The 12748-nt window shown below is 26.8% G+C and overlaps 1 long non-coding RNA gene across 1 annotated transcript; it reads left to right on the top strand.

Moving 5' to 3' along the window:
- The first annotated feature begins 5834 nt into the window (after positions 1 to 5834).
- Positions 5835 to 7677, top strand: LOC125775850 (uncharacterized). The gene is made up of 2 exons (XR_007421420.1): positions 5835 to 7359; positions 7391 to 7677. It is a non-coding gene; the product is annotated as an uncharacterized LOC125775850 (long non-coding RNA).
- Positions 7678 to 12748: the final 5071 nt, after the last annotated feature.

The following is a 12748-nucleotide window of genomic DNA, read 5'->3' as shown; positions in this document are numbered from 1 at the left end:
TTTATTAATTAATTAAAAAGAATTTAAAATTATTTTTTTTTTAATTTTTTTAACGTTTTTCCTCCTCCTCTCAATTTATTTCATGACTCAATTATGATACCTAATTTGCCAAACTTTTTCCTTAAATATTGAAAATAAATTAAAAAATACTTGTCTGTAAATATTGTATGTAAAATTAGCAAATAGACAGCGTTTGCGCTGAAAATGAAATAATCCTTGTAAAAATACAAACGATACTCACAAAATAGCTATGATATTAGTATTAAAATGATGGAATACAAATACGAATAGTATATTTGTATAATGTATAGTTGAAAAAATAAACAAAAAACTAAATGATAAATATGTATATGAGTCAAGTGTGTTATGTAAAGTAAGGGACAAATATTAAAAGTAATGAAAACCAAACATTGTATTTATTATCTATACACACATACAAACATACATATGTATGAAAGTAGGTAATAAAGAAACTTTTTCGAAATGACTCGCTTTCAATGTCAGCATTTGCCGTCTAACCTCTTCTAATACTCAATGTGATAGTAGTGAAGTCTATTTTTTCAAAAAGAAAAAACAAGAAAAATAACAGTAAATAACCAACAACACAACAACAACAATAATAATTAATAAGAGTATATCAACTGGAATGCAAATAGAATTTCTTACACAAATTCTAAGAAAAATTAAAAGCATGTATGTGCAATTTTTAAAACTAGTGATACAATAAAAAAGTTAATATGAATTATTAAAAAAAATATAAAAAATTGCAAAGCCTCATATGAGCATAAATTTTTATTTAGGATGAAAGCTATAAAAGCTCTAATGAGCATAAGTTTTTATTTAAAATGGAAGCTAAAACAAAGCTCGCAACGTAGCATGCGAACTCAATGCATTCATGAAAATTCAGCTGTTTTCGAGTGTCTAATAGAAAGCGTCGTGCTGCTCACGCGTAAAAAGTTCTCAAGAAATATTCGAAAATCTCAGATATAAAATTGATTTGCAGATAATACTTAACCAATAGTAGAATTCAGTGTTAAATACATGCTTTAAATTTATCAGTGTCTAAAAATATGTAGAAATACAAATATAGAAATTATCAAAAATCAGTAGATATATATATATATATGTATAGGATAAAATAAATTTTGAAGTTGAAAAATTAGGCGGAACTGGAAATGAAGTGAGCAACTCAATTATATAATAACTAGGCAGAGCTACAATTAAAATTTTGAATTATTTTAAATTTTTTTCGGGCACGTCTTTCAAGATGTAATTTTTTAATTTAATTTTTGCATATTGTAGTGTTGAGTTTTAGTACGTTATAATAAGTGGGTTTCTAGTTATAGATATCGCTTATACTTACGTATTTTATGATTTCCGCAACTTTTTTTAACTTAAGGCGTTATATCCACTTTCCAGTCAGAAGCTGTTTTTTTGGGAATTTTTTAAGATAATAAACGGTAAATCATTTTGAAAAGTTTTAAACTCCCTTGATCTTGTAACCGATATCCATCAGGCCCTCCGAAATGAGGTTTCTGACAGTGAGTTATCTGCTAAAAATTTTCTTAAATCTCAAAACCAAAAAAATATTTTAACTGTAGATGAATACAGACAAAATTTTTATTTTTAATGATTTTTGTAAAACAAATTTCACTTCAGAGTGGCTTCAGAAATCGATATTATAAATACACATTCTCCTATTTAGACACGAAAAGACCTCATTGACTGTAATATTATGGTCGCTTTGATTATTGGGCCAATAATTTCCTGCTCATTAATCATACCAAACAGTGACTTTTTGAATTTTTAAGGGCGTTGTCAACAATGGCTTGAAGAATATCATCATTCAAAATGCGACCATTTTCTTTGTTAACGAACCCATTCAACCAAAAGCTTGAGCTTTCCCGCTGAACAAAATTTTCTTATTAAAAATCCAAATTGTAGGCTTTCACGTTTTGGACAGATTAACTGGACGTGAACGCGCTGGATGGTTGGTCGGCTTCACATCTTACACTAGTTGACCTTTGTAAGCCCACAATCCGAAATTTTTCCGCAAAATCCTCCATAAAGTAGATGGACACAGCTCCAATTGTAGCGCACGATGGCGGATGTACTTATTTAGGTCTTGTATACCAGCAACACGCGAATTTTACAAAAGACAATTTTGTATTCGGTAGATCTTGATCCCTTGGTTTATTATATCTTTTTCTATTTGAGTTCTTTCTAATTATTTAATACTAATATCATGTTGTTCAATTGGCGCTCTTAAATGTTGCGAACTTAATAAGGAGTATGAATAATTCTCGAGTTATTTTTCCTTATGCAAAGTGATTATTATATAAGTAGTTTCCGAAATTGTTAGCCAACCAACTATTTTAATTAAGCTAGAAATTAGACACTGTACTTAAGTAACGAGTGCATCCTTATCATACCAAGTATAACCACTTCAAGTCTTAGTAGTCTACCTAATTGGCATACAATGTTGCTTATAAGCACTTAAGCATTTGTGATATGTAAACAATCAGTATATTTATTTATATGTATGTAGTAAATAAACACTTTCTTCATTATTATAACACTTGAAAACTAACAACTTGAGAGTGGCACATATATATACTCCATTTTAATTAATTTATTTAAAATTTTTTCGAATTGATTCATAAGAAGACTTCACTAAATTGTAAAGAATATAAATTTAGTTCTTCAATTAAGTTAGAAATGTATTTGAATAGGAAAGTAATGAAGCAGCAGATATGCATAATTTAAGGGAGAAAAGCACAACTCAATGTTAGATGATAGGTTAGGAAGCATTTATTAATGAAATGATGGCGTTAAGGGTGTAAAAATATTGCAGGAGTGTAACGAAAAAAAATTTAATAAAATAAAAGTAAATATTATAGAATAAAAATAAAAAAATTAAATAATTGTAATGATAAAGATAGTGAGAAGATATTAAATATGATAAAAAAGTAATAATGATAAAAATAGTCAGAAGTGATTCACATAAGAGAAGTTGTTAAAATAAATTAAAACACTCAAGTTGAAGTGATGCAGTGTGCAGAAAACGTCCGAAAATAATTATAATGAGAGAAATAACGAGATATCACTTTACACTTTGACAGTAGCACATAAAAATGTTACGCAAAAAGTATGAAAATCAAAGCCGAAATAAAATTTTTGTTACAAGTGTGGCAAAATATGGCGAAATAAATGAAGATTGTGGTGGAAACGTAAAAAATTAAAAAAAAGCGAAAAGAAGAGAAACAAAATATAAAAAAATATCGTAGAAATACGAAAAATTTTAAGGGAGCGAATACAAGAGAACGTTATAATTGTCTCAATTAAAGAAATATGCATGGAAGATCCTAGCAAAGAAGAGATAAAAGGTATGGAAACTTAAAAAAGCAATAATTCTTGAAGAGTTTGTAAAAATTTGCGCCTAAAATGCAAGCAAACATTTTTTTTTTAATGCAATGGGTCAAACAAATTTTAGTTTCCAAAAAAAAATATTTTCTAAAAAGAATTTCTTACAGCTAGATATGTTAAATTAGAACACTGTGAACAAGTTATTTTCATTAGGCGAATATTAAGCTTCATAATATTTCAACAAATAATTTTTTTCAAAATTTTTTTTACAAATATTTTTTTTTTTTACAAAAATACGCAAAGTGGCTAGTTAAACCAGGCACAAAAAAAATGAAATAATTTTTTTCAAAAATACTCAAAGTGAAGTTATGCCGTTTGACTACATAACCTCAAAAATTTTAATTTCTTGCTTACATAAAATATGAGAATTTTAAAGCTAAAATAGTGAAATAAAAAACAAAAATTATTTAAAAAAAGCAAAAAACCATTAATAATAAAAACACAAACAAACAAAGCAAACCTCCCCGCCAGCATATATTCAAATGGTGTGATAAAACTCTATAACATTAAAATTAAGCATTAATTAGCATTAAAAACTAATAGGCCGAAAAATATTAAATACTTAACTATAAATTGCTAACAAAATGTTTAGCAATAAAAATAGAACACATTAAAAAAAACAATTTAGCAATAACAATAAAAAAAGATTAAAAAAATGCAAGAATTTTAATAAATTATTATGTAATAAGCTTAATTTGTCAAAAATAAAGAAAAAATAGTATAAGAAAAGTGATAAAAATCTAGAAGAAAAAATTTTAACAATTAACACAAATTTGTGACCATGAGGAAAACCGAATTAACTCGAGTTTAAGAAATTTTGAACTAGAGCACTCTTAAAATATTCTAGAAAATAAAACAAAAACGTTTGAAGAAAAAAATATGCTTTAAAGCTATGGAATCAAGAAAAAATATACACTTTAAAGATCTGGAAACAATAGATTTGGGAATAGATCTTTAAGGTATATAGTTTTTCTTCAACGTCCCACATTACATTCCAATTACTTGAATATTTCTTGAAAGCTTACAAAAAATGTATTTAAGCAGAGATCCGCCACTCAGTTGTGTGCAAAGTCCTGTTAAGTGGTTATTCTTAGCGGCTTTAGATGTTACGGGAGTGTTCCTTGTGACTCTATGAACTCCAACAAAAACATTTTTATACATATAATTTGTATAATGCAACAAAACAAATACATTTAAAAAGCAATTTCTCACTAAAACTAAGAGTAAACCTGAGAAAAACTACTTCTCAACACAAAAAATAAGTTTTTTTTTTTGAAAGTGCATAAGTAGATACCCTTTTTTATGATTAAAACAGCAGTATGTCCTATAGTGACTTAAAATGTATGTTAAGCGAGCAGTGAATATACTTAGCACTTAAAATAACTTATAAAAATATAGCGAAAATACAACAATAATTATTTTATAAACAATTTCCACTTTTTCGATGTCTACGTTAAACAAATATATCATATATGATAATTATTATATATAGTAATGTACCAAATGTAGCTATGTGGTGAAGCAAAAGTGAATCCTTTAAGGAAAATCTAAGCACAAATTATTAAATAAATTTCAATAATGCAATAGTTATTCAAATATTGTAGGAATTTAATAGAATTAAAAACAACAAAATGGTGTGTTAAAAAAAATTAAAGAAGTGGTTAAGAAATTTGGTTTTGCAGCCTGAAAAAATTATGAAAAAATATGAAAATTAAATACTAATTAATATATAAACTTTAATGAAAATATTGAAAGCAAGAACTATTAAATAACTTAGCAAGATATTTTTTTAGTTATAATTTTTGTAAAACTTTAATTTTTGTTTAATTTTAAGTTTTTACTTTTAATTTTTTTTTCTTTTTAATTTCGGTTTTTTATTTTAGTTTTTTTATTAAATTTAAGTTAGTTTTATTTTAAATTTTTCTTTGCTCTTATTATTTATGTTTTAAATGTCTTATTTATTTTTTTTATCTTTGTAAACTTTATGTAAAAATTAAAAAATTTACATTTTTTTTAATTTTAATATAATATTTTTTAAATTTGATTAATTTTGCATTTACTTAAATTTTTTTATTTTAATTAAAGCAAATATATACAAAAACTGATCAATTTGAATATTGTTTTTTAACTTAGTTTATTATTAATTTAAATTTTTTTTATTTAATATTTTTTTTTATTTAAAATTTTTTAATTTAGTAAAATTTAAGCAAAAATTTTAAAATTTTAAATTAAATTTTTTACGAATTTTAATTTCATTTATTTACTTAAGACAAATTTATACATTTTTTTTTAATTTTTTTTTCTTTTTATTATTATTTATTTTTTGTTAATTTTAGTTCCTTTTTAGTTTAAAAATTTTAGTAAAATTTTTTTAATTTGTTTATTTATTCTGTTTTTTTCTAATTTAATTATGGAAACCATTTAATGATTCAATACAATTTATGACTCAATATTTTAAATTTTTTTATATATTTTTTTGTTGTATTAAACATTCTCACCATATCATAATAAAAATTATAAATATTTTGCTAAGCATTTGCTGATATGCCTACAACAACTAACCAAAACTTACATATAACCACATTTCAAAAACCTAACTACATATACACATACATATATGTCAATACAGTATATGAAAAAGTCACATGACAACTGTGCTTTTACAATAATAATAAAATAAAGTAACACTACTCGGTATACAACAACAAGAACGAAAATATTTTCGCACATAAATTTGATAAATAATTAAAGCAAATATATCCGTAGTTTGCACTGAAATGCAAAAGCAAAAAGTTATCAAACAAAACATTTTGTTGGCGATTGAAATTTGATAAATGCTGTGAGGTTATGTTTGACGGATAGAAAAACGAAGATTGAAAATTAATTTCAAATAATTTATATGGTCAATTTTGAGTTTGAAAAGCATTGCCTTCAGATACTGGTGAGAAGAGGGTGAGGAAGTCAGCATAAAACTGCAAACTTTCAATTGCCAACAGGGTGTCCCAACTACGTTTAATCACCAGCTCACCAAATCAAAATATGCAACCGAATACAATAACCCAACAACATACATACACACATACTTACTTATATAAATGCATAAAAATATACTTGCAATAAAAAAGTTTCACTAAACATATTCAAATAAGTAAGCAAAAAACATTTAAGACAAAAAACATAAAAATAATGCATCAAAGTAAATGTGATTTGTGCTGAACCACAAAAACCTAAAAACAGTAATAAATAATTATTATACGAATAACAGGCATTAAATGAAGATTACAGCAAAACGGACCCTCACACTAAAGTTAAAACTTTACTTAACTAAAAATGAAATGAAAGCATTTACTTCATAAAAACAAAACTTTTAGGCGCCCAAAAACAAATTTCTAAGAAAGCTGTATAGAGAAAAATATTAAAATTAATAAGTATTTGAAAACTAAAACTCGTATCTGTGCTAATATTTCGATAACAGTGTTGCGGTGGCGAACAATTTTGGCTAAACATTTTGGAAAGACTGAAACGAAATTGAAAAACTGAAATTTGAGATTAAAAATTGTTGAAAATTTTGTTAAAGCATAATAATGATAATGCAGCTAGGAAAGAAACCAGAAAAAAACTATGAAGAAATTTAAAAAAAATAAAGAAGAAAGAAAAAACAAAGTAGAAATAATTTAATAAAATATTAACAGAATAACAAAATGAGAGTGCAAAACTGTGTGTTTGATGAAAGAAAAATTCAAAATCGAAAAAAATATTTTGAAAGCTAAAAAAATAATATTTTAGGGGAACATTATTTCTTTTTTGTGCTATTTTTTTAAGTTTAGAAGTAAAATCTTTTAAACTTATATTTCATAATTTTTTAATTTCTAGTTACATAATGAAGTAATGACACTACAATTTTAAAACTTTATGATATTATCGTGCAAATGTGTTGTCAATATAATGACATAGTCTAAGCCAGGCATTATAATTGCAATGCTAAATACAGGTATTTTGATTAAATTACTTTTTTAATCTAAATTCATTTTTTGTCACTAAAAAGTAGATGACACAATGAGATTTTAAGGAAAATATTTTAAACTAATTTTTCTAAAATAAAAATTTTCAAAATTTTTCAAAAATAAAAAATTTCTAAATTTTTAAATAAAAAAATTTATAAAGTTTTCAAAAAAAATTTTAATTTTTACAAAAATAAAAAAATTTTAAAATCTTTAGAAAATAAAAAAAAAATTAAATGTTTCAAAAATAGTTTTTTTTTTTTAATTTTTCAAAACGATTTTTTTTTAATTTTTGGAGAAAATTTTTTTTTTAAATTTTTCAAAATAATTTTTTTTTTTTTTAATTTTTCAAAAATAAAATTTTTTTTAATTTTACACAAAAAATTTTTAAATTTCTCAAAAATAAAAAAATTCTAAATTTTTCAAAAAAAAAAAATTTAATAAAATATGTCTATTTTTTTCCAAATAAAAATTTTTTAAATTATTCAAAAATATAAAATCTCTTAATAAAAAAAAATAAAATAAAAAATTTCTAAGTTTCTGGTTACGAATTGATGGAAACTGTCGTGTATCACTATAAAGTTAAGACTCTGTCACATTGTCAAGTAAAAATGGCATAGAGTAAACCAAGCATTAATATAGTTGCCATTATTGCTAAATGCAAATATTTTGATTATTTTAATTTTTTAATTTAAATTATTATAATTTTTTTCACTAAAAAATAGTTTTAGCAGAATAAATATTTTCTTTCTATAAATGTTTATTTTTTTGTTGGAACTTAATGCAAAATATTTAAAATAAATTAAAAAATAAAACAAAACATTTCAAAAATTCTAGTGACTTAATGGAGAAAAATGGCGTGTGTTGACACGGTAATGTTAAGACTTTCACAAAGTAATGGCTTAGTCTTAACCAGGCATAATAATTTTAGTCTCAAATGAATATACTTATATTTTGAATAATTTTAATTGTTTTCAACAAAAAATTTATTTCTAATAAAATAAACAAAAGAATATACACACATATACTATTGTATAATTCTTATCCTTTTAAGGCATATAAGTACATCTTTACTGAATAAAAATATTCCTATTGTACATTACATTCATTTTCAAAACAACTCTCTCTCAAAGGTTTCCTCTCATTTGCATTTCATAAAAAAATCTGAATAATGATTATAAAAAAATTAAAATGACAAAAATTAAAAATTACAATGAATGAAAGCATGGATTGAGTAAATGCAGCTGAAATGTTAACGTATGTGAGCTAGTATAATTAAATTTAATTCTTTATAAAAGAAAATAAACCGCATGAGAACTGCTCAGCAAGAGCGGCAAAGACAATGAAAAATAATAAATAATAATTTAAAAAAAGTATTAGAAGTGAGAAAGTAAACAAATATTATATATATACCATATATAAATGAATAAAAAATTGTAGGGTAACAAATGCAAAGTGAAAGCAAACACAAAACACATACTTATATATAACTAACAAATTAATAGAATAAACAATTAACAAAACACAAAAGTCATGAAGAAAAAACAGAAACAAAAAAAAAAAAACAAAATAACTTAGATACCAAAACAAAATAAATAAATATTAGATACAAAAAATATAAAAAAGAAATAAAAAGTAAAATTTTTTCTCTCTTTTATGTGTGCGTGTGTAGTTTATAGTTTATAACCAATGAGCAAATTATTAAAATCATTATTAGCTACGAATGTGGCGAAGAACGAAAAAGAGAAAATCTCAATGAAGTGTGAAAAAACCTCTATACAAGAGTTCACGAAAAGAATGAAAGAACAGCTAAATTTGGTTGGTTTCAGGCAAGATTGTATTAGAAAGAAGTCTTGAAGGCGCTGGGAATGTGAGAGTACAGAATTTAAGAGAGGGTAGTAAATAATTTTCGAGAATAGACCTCTGCTTGAATTTACAGCCACAAGAAATTGTGCGGTGAAACCGTAATGTGGTCCAATTCTTGGAAATAAATTCAAAAATTAAACAAGTGATAATGGATTATTTTTCTAAACTAATCTTCTCCCGAGAATAAATTCAAAAAATCTTCAGGCGATAATGAATTATTTTTCTCCACTCGGCAGTTCCAATCAAAGAAGAGAATAAGTGCTAAATGGTGTTTACACCCCGGACTTTAGTGGTGTCCGGTAGAGTAGCAAATGGTGTCTTTCATTTTGAGTCTAAAACATTTCTCAGCTCTTTTCTATATGGGTTTTGAACGTGGAAGACTTTTACCACAAACCTCATACCCTTCACTCATTTATTTTCATTTGTCATAAATTTTGTACAAAAACTTTTCACATGAAATCTTTTATAGAACTATTGAAAATAGGCTGGGAGACCTTTAATTTAATAATTTTTTACTTTAAAATATCCCAAAAAATTTGTTACTGTAGTGTTTCAAACCCCTAAAAGGCAAGGAAATTCCACGAAATAAATGTTGAAGTAAAAATCCTGAAAACCAACCAAAGAGTATTAGCTGAAGTTAAAAGAACAACAAAGCTATTAACTAACACAGAATACACGAATTATTATATTATATTATATTAAATAAACAATATATAGAAAAACCAAAAAAATACCACAAATAATGTGAATAAAGCATAAAATGATTAAAAATAAATTTTACGGAATTTTTATTTCAAAATACAGAGAAAATGGGTTATAAATAGTAAAGTTTGAGTAGCGAACGCTGATGGGAAAGGAACTCTATCCAGGGTTTTTCCTTAAGAGATATTTTCAGATGTGCTCTCTTATGCTGAATAAACATTGAAAGACAGAAAGGTCTAAAAATCCTTCTTATATGGCATCTTTAAAAAAAGACACAAGCACTCGAATTATTTTTTAACTAGAAACAATCTTGAGAAGAAGTACGGAAACCAACTGTCCATTAGGTTCTCTATAGAAACAGGTTTTGTACCAAGTTAGTCAATAGTGCTCCAATAAGTTTTAATTTATCTGGAACTTATATGGTAAAACTGTTTGAAGCGAGTTTGAGGTTTCTAACAATCACTCCTTCATATGAAGTTCTCGGAGACACCGAAGCAGATCATTGTATGTGCTAAGCAACTTTATGCTATATTATTTTAAATTCGACCCAAACAAGCATTAGGTCCTTTGATTAAAGACCTGATAGACCGCAACCTGCTACCAACACTCAAAATTCAGGCACAGAGTTCCAGACTTCTTTTTATTATATAAAAACTTTTGTTACTTCTGGATTGTTTACAGCATTTTTAAACATTTTCGATAATTGTGTAAAAATATATGTAAGTAATATTCCAATTTGTTTTTAGAAAATTTTATTTCCCTTGGTAATCCCCAAGGGCAGCCGGTCTCAGCGGAAGAGTTGAAATAACTGGCTACATAAGAGCGACGTTAGCGCTAAACCTCTACACTCTTGCCCTAACTTTAGTTGCAGCACGTTATTGGCCAATTCTTTGCTGTCTTGCGTTTATTTTGTTGCTGTCACGCGCAAGGCTAAAAGTGTTCGATCAGCATAATATGGCCGGATGCATCTTAATGCGGAATTTTGAGTTCTTATTAACGTGTAAAGGTTGCAGACGCGCCGTCGCGAATTCGGTATAATAATTTTAATCATAATTATGCACACCCTGTTGATTAGTTTTTAGTCAGGTCAAACACCAATTTTGGTGTAATGGCATAGATGTCGCGGACTCATATATTGATATATCTAGCAAAGACACTGCAAGTACTTGGTGCGTGTCATTGCTAAGAAATGAACTTTCGGTATATTTCGGAGTATCCGAAAAGCTTCTAATGTAAATCTTGTACAAAATTTGGGCTTTATTGTTTATATTTCCCTATATTACACCTAGCAGACACAAGAACCCTTGAAACGGTTACTCCGAAAACGCTTATTCGGTGAAAATACTCGCTAGAATTTTGAGCTTTTATATAAATAAATCAGCCACCCAGGCCTGGTAACCAATTCTCGTTTGTTGATTTCGGAACTAATGACGAAGGAGATTTTTTCGGTTAAAAAAATTTAAGCTCCATGCATAATTCGATTTCAGCGAACTTCGAGCTATATGAGTAATTTAAACTAGCAAAAAATTTGATCTATATTATTACTTGTGCTAAGAAAGTAGGGAGAAGAAGAATATGTCTTTATCTCCAAAAATCATTTGTTGTTCAATTCACCACTTATGTGTATTAATTATTTTGTGGATAGGAGTTTCCGTTAGGTATTTAAGGATATCCGTCTAAAGTTCTTAATTGAAGAATTGGCTTTTTATAACCTCCTTTTGGACTCCCACTTTTATTTCCTTCCACATTTTTATATAGTTGGTCCTAAATACATAAATAATGCAATTTTTCCTAGATTGACAGAATTTTTTTTAATTCGGGTGGAGCCGGATCTCCTCCATATGTCCATTAGTGTGGTAGTTGTTAGTTTACGACGCAAGAACTTTCTCTAGTTACTTTGAACATCAAAAAGCCATGAGTTTGCTTACACTTAAATGATTGATGAAAGTGCTGCAAAAGGGTTTCATGAAGTCATCGAAAACTTAGCTCATCGAGTCGTCCGTCCACCTCTGTAATGACGATAACATCGAAACGAAAGTTTGGTTAGTTTTTGGGTATAAAGTAGGTCAATAATAGACTCTCTCACCAAAAGATCTCGTTCATTTGAGTAGGGTCGCATAAATGATGCTTGACAACGTATCTGAGAGCTCTCAAATAAACCATTACTAGTGACTAGAAGTGGGCTTATGAATATCCAACAATCGCGCTGCCAAAATGAGCCGAAAACCAAAAAATCAAAACTCGCTGCGGAGACCAAAGCATTAGTGTATAGAAATAGGATTAAGGAGCATAGTTTGAAGGCGATTATAAAGGTTTGTGTTAGAACACCTGAAAATGTAGTTTTTTTGACAGTCTGTCTCAGAGATGTTCAAAAATGAGGGATCGAGATCGTTGCATGCCAAGTTATCTACTGAGTGTTAAGTGTAGTTAAACAGGGTAACATCACTACCATTCATTCACCCATCCCCTCTCTCTATCTCTTTTTCTTTCAACAAACTTTTCTACGTGAAAAAATAAACTTTCTAATTCCCTCAAACCTTCAACTACGATAGTCAAAAATCCGATTTCGCTCAGCTTTCATAGCAATAGAGACTGAAAGGATAATAGGCTTGTCAAAGGTTATTTATACAAATTTCGAGTGCACACATCAATTCTGAAATTACTTATGAAATAATTTGATTTCATTGCAAATTTATACAAATCCAAACGAAATTTTATTTTGGGCGGTGATGAAATGAAACCAGGAAGCCGTT

This window comes from Bactrocera dorsalis, chromosome 1, assembly GCF_023373825.1.
Source record: "Bactrocera dorsalis isolate Fly_Bdor chromosome 1, ASM2337382v1, whole genome shotgun sequence".
In the NCBI taxonomy this organism is placed as follows: Eukaryota; Metazoa; Arthropoda; class Insecta; order Diptera; family Tephritidae; genus Bactrocera; species Bactrocera dorsalis.
The sequence above is the reverse complement of the archived record's forward strand: the minus strand, read 5'-3'. Positions and strand labels throughout refer to the sequence as shown.